Raw genomic sequence first — 20,428 nt, 5'->3', positions numbered from 1 at the left:
AAGATGAGACATCTGAAGAGATGAGTTGGCCCCTCTACTGAGCTCTATAGAAGATGAGACATCTGAAGATATTTTCAATGTGGGATTTATTTTTGACATATACTTTTCAACTGTGCTGTGATGTTTCACAAAAGTTCTGAACCTTTCTATTCTCATAGTTTCTACAGATTGTAAATTGAAAATATATTTTTTTGCTAAAAGTATTATTATATTATAGATTGATTAATTGACTATGACTTTTCGGGTCACCCAGTAGTGCTATCGACAGGGTTAGCTCCAGGTAAATGACGCAATTCTTCAGCCATTCCTGGACCTGTGACCAAAAACAAACTACATATGGAGAAACAAAACAAATGATCTAATGATTCTGTCTCTTCGCAGCAACATCTGCAGAGCTGGGATGGTTGTAGCCCCCATATAATCACATTATATTGGTTGCAAGAATAGAAATAGCAAAATAGTTGGGAAGAGATTTTTGACGTACCAATTTCATGGAACATTGGTTTATGAACTGATACTTAAAACAACCCCGGATTCAAAACGTAGAATTTAAATTATTATACGGCACGGCTGTCAATTTTTTGGTCCTTAAATGAAATTGATATACATTTTTATTTATCACAATTTTCTTAAAGACCAATTATGGTCTTTAATGCCGACAGACGTTTCCTTCGTTTCCCCCTTTCTACTTGCCTCTTCCATTTCTGCGGTAATGTCGTTTTGGGTAGAGCAGACATCTCCAGATGTTTTTGTTGGCTGTATGTGTGGCATAACTCCACAAGTCCCATTTATGAAATCATTTATGAAGTTTCTACCTTTTTAAACATGTTTTTTTTATCAATTAGTATATTTGAGTTTAACCACAATTTTTGTTGTATTATTTGTTCTGTCTTTTCTGGTGGATTAAACTGCAACCAACTTTCTGTGTTTTGATTTAAAAATAGCGATAATTGAGTGTTCACATCCTGAGTAGACCAGGTGTGCTTTCAGTACAACTGAATATTGTATTGTTTTTAATTCAATGGAAACGGTACTGTACTGAACGACCACAGGGCGAATTTGTATGGTGTGCTGAACACATTTTGCGATTTCTAATGACCACACCTATGTTAATCAGGCCACACCTGGCCACACCCACCAAACGGGAACAAACGTATCTCAAAAGCCTTTTTTTTGGAAATGTGTCTCAGTACAAACCGTCACACAACATGACAAACGTTGAATCGAACCGAACGCACCGCTGGTATACCTCCTCCTTCTCAACAATTACATTTCTAATCTTTACAACTTCACCCGACATGTAAACATGGCTGTGTGTTCAAACATCAAGGCATTGAAGGAGTCCAGGCACGCTGAAAGTAGAGTCCTCATCACAAGACATGTTTCATTGAATTTACTGTTGTGTTGTATGATCATCATATTCTAGTTGAATACATCAGGGAGGGGCAATGCTAGTCCTTGGGGCCTGATTGGTGTCCCACGGTTTCCACAGCTAACACACCTGACTCATTAGTTGATTATTGGAGTCAGGTGTGTTTGTTAGGGTTGGGGACGAAGGGGAGGACAATCCTCAGTGAATTTCATAAAAATAAAAAGTTAAATATAAAAAAAGTTATCCTTTGTAGATAAAACTATACTAAATATATCCATATGTCACCAAATAATTGATGAAAATACACTGCAATGAAGGTCTACAGTAACTTCAAAAGCATAAACCCAATGTGTTTCTATGGGAATAATATGCAGACCTAAGGTTGTTGCCTGCCTTCCCTCCTTTGGGACAAAGACTCCCATTGTTAAGGCGGAGACATGAGAATCTCCCCATAATATACAGATCTCTGGTTTCAGCCTCTTGTGAATAGGAACAGAAAGTTGGCAGGTACACAGTGCACTGTTAGGATGCTGGGTTGCCCTAAAGTAAATTGATGTTTTGCCAAAATTATATAATTACTCCTGTCTAAAAAAAATAATTCAAAGTACTTCAGCAGGTAGCATGAGTTAGACACAAAGGATCATTAGCTTATTTAAACAAACAGCTGTGGATTGTTTCAAATCCCCAGTGTGTTTGGGAAGCCCACCATTCGGGTGCGTGGCAGCAGGTCTGACTGACTGAGTTGCCGCTGGCAGTGAAAAATGTCTAAAATATCGAGTATAATTTAAAATCATCAAGAAGAAGGCATGGGGGTGTGGGGAAGATATGGTGTGTCTCAAAAATGCAGGAAAGTTCCCATTCAGCAATGTCTTAGTTCCAGTCATTTCTGGTTGTCTTAACTCACCACGTACACCACTCATTTTGTCTTCGCCTCACACAAGTCAACAAAGTCTGTTTTTCTTACATCCATTGTGAATGATACTTCCTAATCTTTCCAACACTCCTCGATAATCACCAAGCCTCGGTTTAAAGAGAAATACATCATGATCTGATAATCCCATACATCTAGTGGAAACATCATCAAAACAGCGGTCTGTCCTGAGCTCACTGCCGCAGTAAACTATGAGGGACCAGAATAGGCTAGGTGATACAATATTGCAAGTTCATTAGCGACAGTTTCTTGCCGACCTAGTGATGATTTGATACAAGTTTGCTTTGATTTGATGAAATCAAATGCCCCTCCAACTGATTCCATCTGGTGCTGGAAATCAAATGACCTCCCAACTGATTCCATCTGGTGCTGGAAATCAAATGCCCCTCCAACTGATTCCATCTGGTGCTGGAAATCAAATGACCTCCCAACTGATTCCATCTGGTGCTGGAAATCAAATGCCCCTCCAACTGATTCCATCTGGTGCTGGAAATCAAATGCCCCTCCAACTGATTCCATCTGGTGCTGGAAATCAAATGCCCCTCCAACTGATTCCATCTGGTGCTGGAAATCAAATGCCCCTGCAAAGGATTCCTTCTGGCTCTGGGTCTGTTTATCATGTTGAATTCTGTCTATTGTACTTTGTCTAAAATGATTATTGATGTGCCTGTTTACACATTTATGTTTTCTCCTAATTTACGGTGGTGTCATCTCATTCTTGACCAAGGGACTGCTTGGAAAATATAAGTTCTCAATGGAATTCTCAGTTGTGTGAGTTATTTAGGCCTGTTTACAGGAGTTTTGCCTATATAGTTTGGTATATTGCTCTTTAACTGAACATAACCTACATTTCATTATTTTTATCTCTTCTTGGACTAAAACGTTACCTTTTTTTGTAAATATATTCAGCACATATTCACTGCTCTTAGCCTAAATTAAAACCTTAATTCCATCTTTATGGAACTAACTGCACACCCTCTGCATCAGCTGTCTTTATGGAATTTAAAATATATATATTTTATTTAACCTTTATTTAACTAGGCAAGTAAGTTAAGAACAAATTGTTATTTACAATGACGGCCTACCAAAAGGCAAAAAGCCTCCTGCGGGAACGGGGGATGGGATTAAAAATGACAAATAAATAAAATATAGGACAAAACACACATCACGACAAGAGAGACAACACAACACTACATAAAGAGAGACCTAAGGCAGCAACACATGACAACACAGCATGGTAGCAACACAACATGGTAGCAGCACAAAACATCATTCAAACATTATTGGGCAGAGAATACAAAGGGCAAGAAGGTAGAGACAACAATACACCACACAAAGCAGCCACAGCTGTCAGTAAGAGTGTCCATGATTGAGTCTTTGAATGAAGAGATGGAGATAAAGCTGTCCAGTTTGAGTGTTTGTTGCAGTTCTTTCCAGTCGCTAGCTGCAGCGAACTGAAAAGACGAGCGACCCAGGGGTGTGTGTGGTTTGGGGACCTTTAACAGAATTGTATTTACTTATTTTATTTCACCTTTATTTAACCAGGTAGGTCAGTTGAGAACAAGTTCTCATTTACAACTGCGACCTGGCCAAGATAAAGCAAAGCAGTGCGACAAAAACAACAACAGAGTTACACATAAACAAACGTACCGTCAATAACACAAAAGAAAAGAAAAATAGAAAAATCTATGTACACTGTGAAATTGTAGAAGAGTAGGGAGGTAGGCAATAAATAGGCCCTAGAGGCGAAAATAATTACAATTTAGCATTAATACTGGAGTGGTAGATGTGCAGATGGTGATGTGCAAATAGAGATACTGGGGTGCAATAGAGCAAGAGGGTAAGTAATAATATGGGGATGAGGTAGTTGGGTGTGCTATTTACAGATTGGCTGTGTACAGGTACAGTGATCGGTAAGCTGATCAGACAGCTGATGCTTAAAGTTAGGGAGGGAGATATAAGTCTCCAGCTTTTTACAATTCGTTCCAGTCATTAGCAGCAGAGAACTGGAAGGAAAGGAAGTGTTGATTTTGGGGATGACCAGTGCAATATACCTGCTGGAGTGTGTGTGTGTGCTATAGTAATCCTTCTAACCCCCCCCCCCCCCCAAAAAAAAAGATATAGATGTACTATTGTAAAGTGGTTGTTCCACTGGATATCATAAGGTGAATGCACCAATTTGTAAGTCGCTTTGGATAAGAGCATCTGCTAAATGACGTAAATGTAAAAATGCTACGGGTGGATGTTGCTATGGTGAACAGTGAGCTGAGATAAGGTGGGGCTTTACCAAACAAAGACTTATAGATGACCTGGAGCCAGTGGGTTTGTAGTGAGGGCCAGCCAACAAAAGCATACAGGTCGCAGTGGTGGGAAGGATGTGGGATTTTGGTAATAAAACGGATGGCACTGTGATAGACTACATCCACTTTGCTGAGTAGAGTGTTGGAGGCTATTTTGTAAATGACATCGCCGAAGTCAAGGATCGGTAGGATAGTCAGTTTTACGAGTGTATGTTTGGTGGCATGAGTGAAGGAGGCTTTGTTGAGAAATAGGAAACCGATTCTAGGTCGATTAGAAAGGCCTGCTCGCTGAAGTGTTTTAGGGAGCATTTGACAGTGATGAGGAGTGGTCGTTTGACAGCGGACCCATTACGCATGCAGGCAATGAGGCAGTGATCGCTGAGATCCTGGTTGAAGACAGCAGAGGTGTATTTAGAGGGCAGGTTGGTCAGGATGATATCTAAGAGGGTGGTTACGGATTTGGGGTTGTACCTGGTAGGTTCCTTGATGATTTGTGGGTATCTAGCTTAGATTGTAGTACACCATCTTGGAACGTAAATGTGACTGGCAGAACGGGTGCTGTATGTGAAGGATGAGGGGTGCAGTAGTTATCGTAGATAGGGGAGTGAGGCCTAAGAGGGTTTTAAAAATAAGCAACAACCAGTCTTGCGACGGATATACAGAGATGACCAGTTTACAGAGGAGTATAGAGTGCAGTGATGTGTCCTATAAGGAGCATTGGTGGCAAATCTGATGGTCGAATGGTAAAGAACATCTAGCCACTCGAGAGCACCCTTACCTGCCAATCTATAAATTACATCTCCGTGATCTAGCATGGGTAGGATGGTCATCTGAATCAGGGTTAGTTTGGCAGCCGGGATGAAAGAGGAGCGATTACGATAGAGAAAACCAAGTCTAGATTTAACTTTAGCCTGCAGCTTGGATATGGGCTGAGAGAAGGACAGTGCACCGTCTAGCCATACTCCCATGTACTTGTATGAGGTGACTACCTCAAGCTCTAAACCCTCAGAGGTAGTAATCACATGTGTGGGGAGAGGGGCATTCTTCTTACCAAACCACATGACCTGTATTTTCGAGGCGTTTAGAACAAGGTTAAGGGTGGAGATAGCTTGTTGGACAATAAGAAAGCTTTGTTGTAGAGCATTTAACACAAAATTCGGGGAGGGGCCAGGTGAGTATAAGACTGTATTATCTGCATATAAATGGATGAGACAGCTTCCTACTGCCTGAGCTATGTTGTTCATGTAAATTGAGAAGAGCGTTGGGGTTCTCCCTTGGTGACAGGCAGGGGCTGAGACAGCAGATTTTCTGACTTCATACACTGCATTCTTTGTGAGAGGTAGTTAGCAAACCAGGCCAAAGACCCCTCAGAGACACCAATACTCCTTAGCCGGCCCACAAGAATGGAATGATCTACCGTATCAAAAGCCTTGGCCAAGTCAATAAAAATAGCAGCACAACATTGCTCAGAATCAAGGGAAATGGTGACATCATCGAGGACCTTTAAGATTGCAGCGACACATCCATAACATGAGTGGAAAACAGATTGAATACCTGAGAGAGTACTATTGTCACAACTCCCGCCAAAGTCGGTCCCTCTCCTTGTTCAGGCGGCATTCGGCGGTCGATGTCACCGGTCTTCTAGCCATCGCTGATCCACCTTTCATTTTCCATCGGTTTCGTCTTTGTTTTCTACACACCTGGTTTTCATTATCCAATTACATGTTCATGTATTTAACCCTCTGTTTCCCCCGTGTTTTTGTGCGTGATTGTTTCTATGTTCAGTTCGGTTCAAGATGGCTGGTATTTCAACGGGTGCTGTTTTCACCCGTGCCTAATATATTTACCGTTTGTATTAGGTCTATTTGTTACCTTGTGCCTTTATTTTTGAGTAAAGTATGTTGCTCACTCATTTTGCTCTCCTGTACCTGACTTCATGCACCAGCTACACTCACCTTCTGACAACTATAGACATCAAGAAAGACAGTCAGTTGATTATTGACAAGTTATTCCAACACTTTTGATTAACAGGGCAAAATCGAAATAGGCCTGTAACAGTTAGGATCAGCTTGATCTCCCCTTTAAATAAAGGATGAACCGTGGCTGCCTTCCAAGCAATGGGAACCTCCCCAGAGAGGAGAGTCGGGTTAAAAAGGTCAGAGATAGGCTTGGCGATGAAAGGGGAAGCAACCTTAAAGAAGAAACGGTCTAAACCATCTGACCTAGATGTTTTTTGGGGGTCAAGTTTAAGGAGCCCCTTTAGCACCTCAGACTCAGTGACCGCCTGCAGGGAGAAACTTGGTAGCGGGGCAGGGGAAAAAGATGGAGATGCATCGGGGATAGTCACATTAGAAGGGGTGGGAGATGAGGAAAGGTTGGACGGGCAAGGAGGTATGGCTGAGTCAAATAGGAATCCTGACTTAATGAAGTGGTGATTAAAGAGCTCAGCCATGTGCTTCTTGTCAGAAACAACCACATCATCAACATTAAGCGACATGGGCAGCTGTGAGGAGGGTTTATTCTCCAGGTCTTTAACCGTTTCCCAGAACTTCTTGTGGTTAGACCCACAGAGAGAGATCTGCTCCATAAAGTAACTAACTTTGGCCTTCCGGATAACCTGAGTGCACTTATTTCATATTTGCCTGAACGAGAGCCAGTCAGCATGAGTATGTGTGTGCCGAGCCTTTCGCCAAATGCAGTTCTTGAGGTTGAGTAACTCTGCAAGATCACGGTCGAACCAGGGGCTGAACCTGTTATTAGTTTTCATTTTCTTTATGGGGGCGTGTTTGTTAACAATTCCACTGAAAATATAAAAAAAGAAGGTCCAAGTGTCTTCGACAAAGGGGATCAAGCTGATTTTATTCCATTTTACAGATGGTATAGGAACTAACTGCACACCCTCTGCATTAGCTATCTTTATGTTCAATGTGATGTTTCTGTTTTTCTGTTCCTTGTTTCTCTCTTCTCTGTGCTGCAGTTCTTTTAGCAACTTGATGGTATAGCAGTAGCCTAATAAACTTGACATTAACTTGAATTTTCTCTCTCCATTTTACCCACAAACTGTCACGTTTTAAGGTACGACCCAGGTGCAGACAGTGTTGAAGAAACAAACGTTTATTCTTTAAACAGGGGCAGGCAAACGACAGGTCAAGGCAGGCAGGGGTCAGTAATCCAGAGAGGGTGTAAGGCACCGGAACAGTAGGCGGGCTCAGGGTCAGGGCAGGCAGAACGGACAAAATGTGGAAACTAGAAAACAGGTGCAAGGAACAGGCGGGAGCAGGGAAACAAAATGCTGGTAGGTTTTACGAACAAAAAAGAACTGGCAACAGACAAACAGAGAACACAGGTATAAATACACTGAGGATAATGGGGAAGATGGGCGACACCTGGAGGGGGGTGGAGACAAGCACAAAGACCGGTGAAACAGATCAGGGCGTGACACAAACAAAAGGACCTATAGTCTAGTAAAGCATATTGTTTTTTATTATTGCCAGTATAATTTATCTATTCAAAACTCATCTGAAAATTGGGTAGTGAAACATTATTTACTGTTGGATCCAACCTCAAATGAAGGTATTTTTTATGTTGTCTGTAGAGCAGCTAGGCAGCATGCAGCTTTGCATGCATTGTCTAAACAGAGGCTGGACGGCGAATGTGATTTAATGCCAACGTCTCGGTGACATTTCGCCAGTGTGCAAACGCTCTCCATACTACATATAATGTAAACATAGCGCGATGTACAGTACCAGTCAAAAGTTTGGATACACCTATTAATTCACAGTTTACAGTTCACAGAATAATAGTGAAAACTGTGAAATAAAACATTTTTTTAACAAATCGAATCATATTTTATATTTGAGATTCTTCAAAATAGCCACCCTTTGCCTTAATGACAGCTTTGCACACTCTTAGCATTCTCTCAACCAGCTTCATGAGGCAGTCACCTGGAATGGATTTCAATTAACAGGTGTGCCTTGTGTCATGACGTTGCCCTGTTGGGTGAGGTTCATGACCCCCCCATAAATACCTTTCCCCCTTTTCTCTACAGAATGGACTCTAAGAAAGCCCTGTTACCACAGAGAAAGTATGGTAACATCGAAAGGTTGGGGGAATGGAACAATATTTCCCTTTCTCAACCAGTGTCTGTTCGTACTTAAAGAATATGATGTCAGATCAGTTGGTGTCTGGGACATTATATATGATGATAGGACACCATAAATTGTATCTTGGAAAGTCTAAACATTCTAGTTATCAGATTCACTTGTAATTGTTGTGCAATTTAAATGTTTAAATAGGAAACTATTTGTGAGGAGATGAAATGTGATTTTAACTTCTAAATGAGAGAATTGTTTTCATAAGTAAGCATAGGCTCACTCAGTGAGCTGTGGTTGCGAATGGTTGAACTCTATCTATCTGACTAAATTTACATGAGACCAGATCACGTGGAGGTGACGATCACCACGCTGGAATGGTGAATTTCGACTAGACCAGCCAGAATACAGCACGAGCTGATTATAGTAACTTGGTATGAACTTTGAACCATTATTCACTAAAGAAGTGATACATCCTAGACGTCGAGTTATCAGCTGCAGCTGTAAATGTACGTGGCCTAGGAAAGGACAGACAATCTCCTGAGAAGAACAACAGGGTACAATGTATCTGCCCTACAACACTATGAACAGACAGATTCTATAAAGAACAAGGGCGATCTCTGCTGGGCAAACCAGTCTTCCATCTTCGACCCATCTATCGAAGCGCAGCTCAGAGTAAATATATATATTGCATTTTCCTTTTCCGAATGGGCGGTTATTAGAATGTATTAGATTCTGTATTTACGGTAGCATAGCTTCTCAAGGTCCGATAGAGACCCAATCCCTTTGTCCCTCAGTCTTCCCGCTCTTTCATTCAAACCCAACCCCCTTCCCTTGTGTAACCAGCCGTCATATCGGTTAGCCCACTAGGGGCTTTTCATGACATGATTAGTAATTAATGTATGATCTATCCTGTGTATATATATATATATGTAATTCTGTGTGATTATTTAGGTATTTAGTAAATAAATATTTAAGCCAATTTGTGTATTGCTCACTCAACTTGTTAGCTAGGGTTCGTGTAGATAACCAAGTACTTACGACGATCAGAATGAGACTGATCGAGGTGACGATTAATAATTGACTGATATAAAAGATCTTCAGATCTGTGGAGTCGGGAGATAACTGCTCTATATAAATGAATGCTTCCATGGTGCCCCAGGTTATTAATGGTTGAATTTTTGAATGGTTTAATTCAATCACGTAATCAATTAAACGTTAGGTAATCGATTTGATAAAATAGCATGTCATATAATTTAATCATAGTCAGAGACACTTCATTTGTGGAATGTCTTTCCTTCTTAATGCATTTGAGCCAATCAGTTGTGTTGTGACAAGGTAGGGTGGTATACAGAAGATAGCCCTAGTTGGTAAAAGACCAAGTCCATATTATGGAACAGCTCAAATAAGTAAAGAGAAATGACAATCCATCATTACTTTATGACACGAAGGTCAGTAAATCCAGAACATTTCAAGAACTTTGAAAGTTTCTTCAAGTGCAGTCGCAAAAACCACCAAGCGCTATGATGAAACTGGACCGCCACAGGAAAGGAAGACCCAGAGTTCCCTGCTGCAGAGGATAAGTTCATTTCAGTTACCAGCCTCATAAATTGCAGCCCAAATAAATGCCACACAGAGTTCAACAGACACATTTAAACAACTGTTCAGAAACTGCGTGAATCAGGCCTTCGTGGTCAAATTGCTGCAAAGAAACCACTACTAAATCAAATCAAATGTTATTGGTCACATTCACATGTTTAGCAGATGTTATAGCGAAATGCTTGTGTTCCTAGCTCTGACGGTGCAGTAATATCTAACAAATTACACTACAGATACCCGATACAAACAAATATAAGTAAAGGAATGGAAGTAAGAATATATAAATATATGGACAAGCAATGTCAGAGAGGCATAGACTAAGATACAGTAGAATAGTATAGAATACAGTATAAACACATGAGATGAGTAATGCAAGATATGTAACTGGAAGGCAGGTAGCCTAATGGTTAGAGCGTTAGGCCAGTAACCTAAAGGTTGCTGGATCGAATCCGAGCAAGGCAGTTATCTCACTGTTCCCTGTGTATGAAGATGTGGCTGTTGATTAAGGCAGCCCCCCACACCTCTCTGATTCAGAGGGGTTGGGTTAAATGCAGAAGACACATTTCAGTTAAAGGCATTCAGTTGTACAACTGACTAGGTATCCCCCTTTCCCTAAGCATTATTAAAGTGACTAGTCTTCAATTCATTAAAGTGGCCAGTGATTTCAAGTCTGTGTATATATGCAGCAGCCTCTGTGCTAGTAATGTCTGTTTAACAGTCTGATGCCTTAAGATAGAAGCTGTTTTTCAGTCTCTTGGTCCCAGCTTTGATGCACCTGTACTGACCTCGCCTTCTGGATGATAGCGGGGTGAACAGGCAGTGGCTCGGGTGGTTGTTGTCCTTGATTATCTTTTTGGCCTTCCTGTGACATCGGGTGGTGCTGGTGTCTTGGAGGGCAAGTAGTTTGCCCCCGGTGATGAAGTTGGGCAGACCGCTACAATAAATGCAGCCTCAGGATATATGGTTTCCAGTTTGCATAAAGTCCAGTGAAGTTCTTTGAGGGCCATCGTGGTATAAGCTTGAGGGAGGATATACATGACTATAACCAAAGAAAATTATCTTGGGAGATAACTTGGTCGGCATTTGATTGTGAGATATTCTAGGTTGGGTGAACAAAAGGACTTGAGTTCCTGTATGTTATCACAAATACACCACGAGTTGTTAATCATGAAACATACACCCCTGCCCTTCCTCTTCCCGGAGAGATGTGTATTCCTGTCGGTGCGATGAACTGAAAATCCAGATGGCTGGGCCAATTCAGACAGTATATCTTGAAGAGCAATGCTTCCGTGAAACAGAATATGTTACAATCCCTGTTGTCTCTCGGGAAAGAAACTCTTGCCCTGATCTCGTCAACTTTATTATCCAGGGACTGAATATTAGCGAGTAATATACTCAGGAGTGGTGAGTGGTCGGACTAGAAGACCGTTCCAAGTACCTCTCCCTCACCAACGTTGTTTTTCGGTCAGCCTCTGAAGTCAGTTAAATTGCCCTGGGTGGTGAAAACAAAGGATCCGCTTCGGGAAAGTCGTATTCCTGGTCGTAATGCTGGTAGTGCTGGTGAGTTACCGCCACTCTGATATCCAGTAGTTCTTCCCGACTGTATGTAACATTTTCTGGGCATGAAAGGAATAATACATAAAAAAAACAAAATACTGCAAAGTTTCCTAAGAACTAGAAGCGAGGCAGCCCTCTCTGTCTGTGCCATAAATGACACCAAAAAGAAGAAGAGACTTGCTTGGGCCAAAAAACACGGTGGAAATCTGTCCTTTGGGCTGATGATTTTTGCATCCAACCGCTGTGTCTTACTTTTAATTGAACCTTTATTAACTAGGCAAGTCAGTTAAGAACAGATTTTTATTTTCAATGACGGCCTAGGAACAGTGGGTTAACTGCCTTGTTCAGAGGCAGAACAACAGATTTTACCTTGTCAGCTCTGGGATTCAATCTTGCAACCTTTTGGTTACTCATCCAACGCTCTAACCACTAGGCTACCCTGGCCAAAACCTAACCCGGATGATACTGGGCCAATTGCGCACCGCACTATGGGCCTCCCAATCACAGCTGGTTGTGATACAGCCTGGAATCAAACCAGGCTCTGTGGTGGTGCCTCAAGCACTGAGATGCTTGAGGCGCCTTAGACCAGTGTGCCACTCGGGAGCCGTTCTAAGATTCAGGTGAACGGATGATCTCTGTAGTTTTATATTTTTTATTTAGCTATTTTTTACTTGCCACTTTTTCTTAACTTCTTAAAACCTGTTGAGGATAGGGGGCAGTATTTTCATGGCCGGATGAAAAATGTATCCAAATTAATCTGGTTACTACTCTGGCCCAGAAACTAGAATATGCATATTATTAGTAGATTTGGATAGAAAACACTCTGAAGTTTCTAAAACTATTTGTATGGTGTCTGTGAGTATAACAGAATCCATATGGCAGGCAACAACGTGAGAAAAACACCCTGTCCTTCTCCACTAACATCAAGGCGGTGACCCGATCCTGTAGGTTCATGCTCTACAACATTCGCAGAGTACGACCCTGCCTCACACAGGAAGCGGCGCAGGTCCTAATCCAGGCACTTGTCATCTCCCGTCTGGATTACTGCAACTCGCTGTTGGCTGGGCTCCCTGCCTATGCCATTAAACCCCTGCAACTCATCCAGAACGCCGCAGCCCGTCTGGTGTTCAACCTTCCCAAGTTCTCTCACGTCACCCCGCTCCTCCGCTCTCTCCACTGGCTTCCAGTTGAAGCTCGCATCCGCTACAAGACCATGGTGCTTGCCTACGGAGCCGTGAGGGGAACGGCACCTCCGTACCTTCAGGCTCTGATCAGTCCCTACACCCAAACGAGGGCACTGCGCTCATCCACCTCTGGCCTGCTGGCCCCCCTACCTCTGAGGAAGCACAGTTCCCGCTCAGCCCAGTCAAAACTGTTCGCTGCTCTGGCACCCCTATGGTGGAACAAGCTCCCTCACGACGCCAGGACAGCGGAGTCAATCACCACCTTCCGGAGACACCTGAAACCCCACCTCTTTAAGGAATACCTGGGATAGGATAAAGTAATCCTTCTACCCCCCCCCCCCCAAAAAAAAAAGATTTAGATGCACTATTGTAAAGTGGTTGTTCCACTGGATATCATAAGGTGAATGCACCAATTTGTAAGTCGCTCTGGATAAGAGTGTATGCTAAATTACTTAAATGTAAATGTAAATGTAAAAAGTCAACCAGGAAGTGGAGGATCTGAGAATTGTAGTTCTTCTTTCTAGTCCCTTTTGAAACTACAGTATCTGTGGGGTTACGTTGCACTTCCTAAGGCTTCCATTGGCTGTCAAAAGCCTTCAGAAAGTTGTTTCAGCATTCTCCTGTCAGTGGGCAGATAATAGGAGCTCAGTTACTGAGTGGACTGCCTGGCAACAAAGAGATTGGATATGCGCGGTCCTGCGAGAATCGCTGTTCCTTCGTTTTCTCTTTGAATGAATACGCTATTGTCCGGTTGGAATATTCTACGTTAAAAATACCATAAAGATTGATTTTAAACAGTAACCCTAAACAATAAGGGAGGGAAGGGAGGGTGGCTGCCGTCAACGACGGCACTGTGCTACACCCTCCCTCCCCAACCCACCTATCCTGGAGGCGGCTCAGGCTCTGGCCGTTCCAGGCAGTCGGGGCAGTCTGGCAGCTCGGGGCGGTCTGGGCAGTCTGGCAGCTCGGGACGTTCAGGGCAGTCTGGCAGCTCGGGACGTTCAGGGCAGTCTGGCAGCTCGGGACGTTCAGGGCAGTCTGGCAGCTCCGGCGGTCTGGGCAGTCTGGCAGCTCGGGGCGGTCTGGGCAGTCTGGCAGCTCGGGACGTTCAGGGCAGTCTGGCAGCTCCGGCAGTTCAGGGCAGTCTGGCCACTCCGGCAGTTCAGGGCAGTCTGGCCACTCCGGCAGTTCAGGGCAGTCTGGCCACTCCGGCAGTTCAGGGCAGTCTGGCCACTCCGGCAGTTCAGGGCAGTCTGGCCACTCCGGCAGTTCAGCGCAGTCTGGCCACTCCGGCAGTTCAGCGCAGTCTGGCAACTCCGGCAGTTCAGCGCAGTCTGACCTCTCTGGCGACTGTTGACTGGCGGGCAGCTCTGACGACTGTTGACTGGCGGGCAGCTCTGACGACTGTTGACTGGCGGGCAGCTCTGACGACTGTTGACTGGCGGGCAACTCTGACGACTGTTGACTGGCGGGCAGCTCTGACGACTGTTGACTGGCGGGCAGCTCTGACGACTGTTGACTGGCGGGCAGCTCTGACGACTGTTGACTGGCGGGCAGCTCTGGCGACTGTTGACTGGCGGGCAGCTCTGGCGACTGTTGACTGGCGGGCAGCTCTGATGACGACTGTTGACTGGCGGGCAGCTCTGATGACGACTGTTGACTGGCGGGCAGCTCTGATGACGACTGTTGACTGGCGGGCAGCTCTGATGACGACTGTTGACTGGCGGGCAGCTCTGATGACGACTGTTGACTGGTGGGCAGCTCTGATGACGACTGTTGACTGGCGGGCAGCTCTGATGACGACTGTTGACTGGCGAGGCTGGGTTGACACACTAGACTCCTGGTGCGTGGTGCTGGTACTGGGCGTACCAGATTGCGAACACGCACCTTCATGCTAGTGCGGGGAGCTGGCCTGGGGCTCCATTCTTGCCCTGCAAAACTCCCCTTGTGCCCCCCCCTAAAAAATTCTTGGGGGTGCCTCCCGGTCTCCCTTACCTCGCCAGCCTTCTTCCGCTGCTTGGTCCTTTGTTGGTGGGTAATTCTGTAACGACTGTCTTGAAGAGGGAACCAAGGTGCAGCAGAGGATGTGTTCATCATTAGAGTTTTAATTCAAATAAACAAGAGAACACTACAAAATGAACAAAAACGACAGCAAACAGTCCTGTGAGGAAAATACTCAAACAGAAACAATTACCCACAAACCCCAGTGACAAACAACTCCTACATATATGACTCCCAATCAGGAACAACGATTCCCAGCTGTTCCTGATCAGGAGTCACAAGACACACACCAGACTGCCACGTCCTGACCATCAAACTACTACACCAGCTCCATCTGCTGGTCAGGACGTGACACATAATCTAATGTTTTGCTTTCGCTGTAAAGCCTTTTTGAAATCGGACAATGTGGTTGGATTAATGAGAAGTTTATCTTTAAAATGGTGTAAAATAGTTGATTGTTTGAGAAAATTGAATTGTGGTATTTTTGTTGTTTTGTATTTCGCGCCACGCGATTCCATTGGCTGTTGGCTAGGGGTTCCGCTGGCGGAACGGGGTTCCGCTGGCGGAACGCCTAGATGTAAGACGTTTTAAAACATTGTTGTTAACCTCTTGGGGCTAGGTGGGACGCTAGCGTGCCACCCGTGGTGCACTCCATCAACAGCAGGTGCATTTCAAGAGCGGCAAATTTGAATCCAAATAAATGTCAAAATTCAAATTTTTCAAAAATACAACTATGTTACACCATTTGAAAGATAAACATCTCCTTAATCTAACCACGTTTTACGATTTCAAAAAGGTTTTACGGCGAAAGCATAAATTTAGAGTATGTTAGGACAGTACATTTACAAGAGTTGTGTGTAATGTTTTGTCAAGTCAAAGACAGGGTCACCAAAACCATAAAACCAGTTAAAATGATGCACTAACCTTTTACAATCTCCATCAGATGACACTCCTAGGACATTATGTTAGACAATGCATGCATTTTTAGTTCTATCAAGTTCATATTTATATCCAAAAACAGCGTTTTACTATGGCATTGATGTTGAGGAAATCGTTTCCCTCCAATAACCGGCAGTCAAGTCAGCGTCAGAAATTAAATAATTAAAATTAGAAAACATTGGTAAAATATTATATTGTCATTTAAAGAATTATAGATTTACATCTCTTGAACGCAATCAACTTGCCAGATTTAAAAATAACCTTACTGGGAAATCACACTTTGCAATAATCTGAGCACTGCGCCCAGAAAAATACGCGTTGCGATACAGACTAGACGTCATGTTGGGGAGATCTAAAATCGAAAATACTATGTAAATAATCCATTACCTTTGATTCTCTTCATCAGATGTCACTTCCAGGTATCACAGGTCCATAACGAATGTAGTTTTGTTCAAAAAAGCTCATCATTTATGTCCAAAAATCTCCGTCTCGTTAGCACATGATGTAAGCCAGCCGGACTTCTCGTCATGAACGAGGGGAAAAAATATATTTCCGTTCGTTCAAACATGTCAAACGTTGTATAGCATAAATCATTAGGGCCTTTTTTAACCAGAACATGAATAATATTCAAGGTGGACGAATGCATACTCTTTTATAACGTATTGGAACGAGGGTACCCAACATGAACTAGCGCGCCAGGTGTCTAATGGGACATCACCGTTCCATGGCTCTTGTTCGGTCAGATCTCCCTCCAGAAGACTCAAAACACTTTGTAAAGGCTGGTGACATCTAGTGGAAGCAATAGGAAGTGCCAAAATATTCCTAAACCCCTGTGTTTTTCAATGGGATAGGTTTAAAGTCAATACAACACATCAGGTATCCACTTCCTGTCAGAAAATGTCTCAGGGTTTTGCCTGCCAAATGAGTTCTGTTATACTCACAGACACCATTCAAACAGTTTTGGAAACTTTAGAGTGTTTTCTATCCATATATAATAAGTATATGCATATTCTAGTTACTGGGTAGGATTAGTAACCAGATTAAATCGGGTACATTTTTTTTATCCAGACGTGCAAATGCTGCCCCCTAGACCCAACAGGTTAAGGGATTGAAAGTAAGCATTTCACTGTAAGTTCTACACCTGTTGTATTCGGCGCATGTGATAAATAACATTTGATTTAATTTAGTTACCACTGTGAAGCATGGAGGAGGAGGTGTGATGGTGTTGGAGTGCTTTGCTTGTGACACTGTCAGTGATTTATTTAGAATTCAAGGCACACTTAACCTCTTACATCTAGACGTTCCGCTAGCGGAACACCTGCTCCAATATCCAATGATGGGCGTGGCGCGAAATACAAATTCCTCTCAAATCCGAAAACTTCAATTTTTCAAACATATGACTATTTTACAGCATTTTAAAGACAAGACTCTCGTTAATCTAACCACACTGTCCGATTTCAAAAAGGCTTTACAACGAAAGCAAAACATTAGATTATGTCAGCAGAGTACCCAGCCAGAAATAATCAGACACCCATTTTTCAAGCTAGCATATAATGTCACAAAAAACAAAACCACAGCTAAATGCAGCACTAACCTTTGATGATCTTCATCAGATTACAACCCTAGGACATTATGTTATACAATACATGCATGTCTGTTCAATCAAGTTCATATTTATATCAAAAAACAGCTTTTTACATTAGCATGTGACGTTCAGAAAAAGTATTCCCCCCGCAAACTTCCGGGGAATTTACTAACAGTTTGCTAAATTACTCACGATAAACGTTCACCCGTGGTGCACTCCATCAACAGCAGGTGCATTTCAAGAGCGGCAAATTTGAATCCAAATAAATGTCAAAATTCAAATTTTTCAAACATACAACTATTTTACACCCTTTGAAAGATAAACATCTCCTTAATCTAACCACGTTTTACGATTTCAAAAAGGTTTTACGGCGAAAGCATAAATTTAGAGTATGTTAGGACAGTACATTTACAAGAGTTGTGTGTAATGTTGTGCCAATTCAAAGACAGGCGTCACCAAAACCATAAAATCAGCTAAAATTATGCACTAACCTTTTACAATCTCCAACAGATGACACTCCTAGGACATTATGTTAGACAATGCATGCATTTTTAGTTCTATCAAGTTCATATTTATATCCAAAAACAGCGTTTTACTGTGGCGTTGATGTTCAGGAAATCGTTTCCCTCCAATAACCGGCATTCAAGTCAGCACCACAAATTAAATAATTAAAATTAGAAAACATTGGTAAAATATTATATTGTCATTTAACCTCTATGGGCTAGGTGGGACGCTAGCGTGCCACCCGTGGTGCACTCCATCAACAGCAGGTGCATTTCAAGAGCGGCAAATTTGAATCCAAATAAATGTCAAAATTCAAATTTTTCAAACATACAACTATTTTACACCCTTTGAAAGATAAACATCTCCTTAATCTAACCACGTTTTACGATTTCAAAAAGGTTTTACGGCGAAAGCATAAATTTAGAGTATGTTAGGACAGTACATTTACAAGAGTTGTGTGTAATGTTTTGTCAAGTCAAAGACAGGGTCACCAAAACCATAAAACCAGCTAAAATGATGCACTAACCTTTTACAATCTCCATCAGATGACACTCCTAGGACATTATGTTAGACAATGCATGCATTTTTAGTTCTATCAAGTTCATATTTATATCCAAAAACAGCGTTTTACTATGGCATTGATGTTGAGGAAATCGTTTCCCTCCAATAACCGGCAGTCAAGTCAGCGTCAGAAATTAAATAATTAAAATTAGAAAACATTGGTAAAATATTATATTGTCATTTAAAGAATTATAGATTTACATCTCTTGAACGCAATCAACTTGCCAGATTTAAAAATAACCTTACTGGGAAATCACACTTTGCAATAATCTGAGCACTGCGCCCAGAAAAATACGCGTTGCGATACAGACTAGACGTCATGTTGGGGAGATCTAAAATCGAAAATACTATGTAAATAATCCATTACCTTTGATTCTCTTCATCAGATGTCACTTCCAGGTATCACAGGTCCATAACGAATGTAGTTTTGTTCAAAAAAGCTCATCATTTATGTCCAAAAATCTCCGTCTCGTTAGCACATGATGTAAGCCAGCCGGACTTCTCGTCATGAACGAGGGGAAAAAATATATTTCCGTTCGTTCAAACATGTCAAACGTTGTATAGCATAAATCATTAGGGCCTTTTTTAACCAGAACATGAATAATATTCAAGGTGGACGAATGCATACTCTTTTATAACGTATCGGAACGAGGGTACCCAACATGAACTAGCGCGCCAGGTGTCTAATGGGACATCACCGTTCCATGGCTCTTGTTCGGTCAGATCTCCCTCCAGAAGACTCAAAACACTTTGTAAAGGCTGGTGACATCTAGTGGAAGCAATAGGAAGTGCCAAAATATTCCTAAACCCCTGTGTTTTTCAATGGGATAGGTTTAAAGTCAATACAACACATCAGGTATCCACTTCCTGTCAGAAAATGTCTCAGGGTTTTGCCTGCCAAATGAGTTCTGTTATACTCACAGACACCATTCAAACAGTTTTGGAAACTTTAGAGTGTTTTCTATTCATATATAATAAGTATATGCATATTCTAGTTACTGGGTAGGATTAGTAACCAGATTAAATCGGGTACATTTTTTTTATCCAGACGTGCAAATGCTGCCCCCTAGACCCAACAGGTTAAGAATTATAGATACAGAACTCCTCTATGCACTCGATATGTCCGATTTTAAAATAGCTTTTCGGTGAAAGCACATTTTGCAATATTCTCAGTAGATAGCCCAGCCATCACGGCTAGCCATTAAGACACCGACCAAGTTTAGCCCTGATCAAACTCCGATTTACTATTACAAAAGTTTCATTACCTTTGTTGTCTTCGTCAGAATGCACTCCCAGGACTGCTACTTCAATAACAAATGTTGGTTTGGTCCAAAATAATCCATCGTTATTTCCAAATTGTGGCGTTTTGTTCGTGCGTTCCAAGACACTATCCAAAATGGTAAATCAGGGTCGCGAGCATGGCGCAATTCGTGACAAAAGATTTCTAAATATTCCATTACCGTACTTCGAAGCATGTCAACCGCTGTTTAAAATCCATTTTTATGCCATTTTTCTCGTAAAAAAGCGATAATATTCCGACCGGGAATCTCCGTTTAGCTAAACAGAGGAAAGAAAACAAAGCTTTCGGTCGACGCGGGCACGCGCCTGAGTCTCACAGTACTGTAACCAGCCACTACCCAAACGCGCTACTTTGTTTCAATCAGAGCCTGCAAAGCCACGATTCAGCATTTTGCCGCCTTCTGAGAGTCCATGTGAGCCGTAGAAAGTGTCACGTAAGAGCAGAGATCCCCTGTATTAGATAGAGATAATCAACAAGGCCAAGAAATGGTCAGACAGGGTACTT

The sequence above is a fragment of the Salmo salar genome, chromosome 01, assembly GCF_965601325.2.
Source record: "Salmo salar chromosome 01, fSalSal1, whole genome shotgun sequence".
Classification (NCBI taxonomy): Eukaryota; Metazoa; Chordata; class Actinopteri; order Salmoniformes; family Salmonidae; genus Salmo; species Salmo salar.
Note: the sequence above shows the minus strand (reverse complement) of the source record.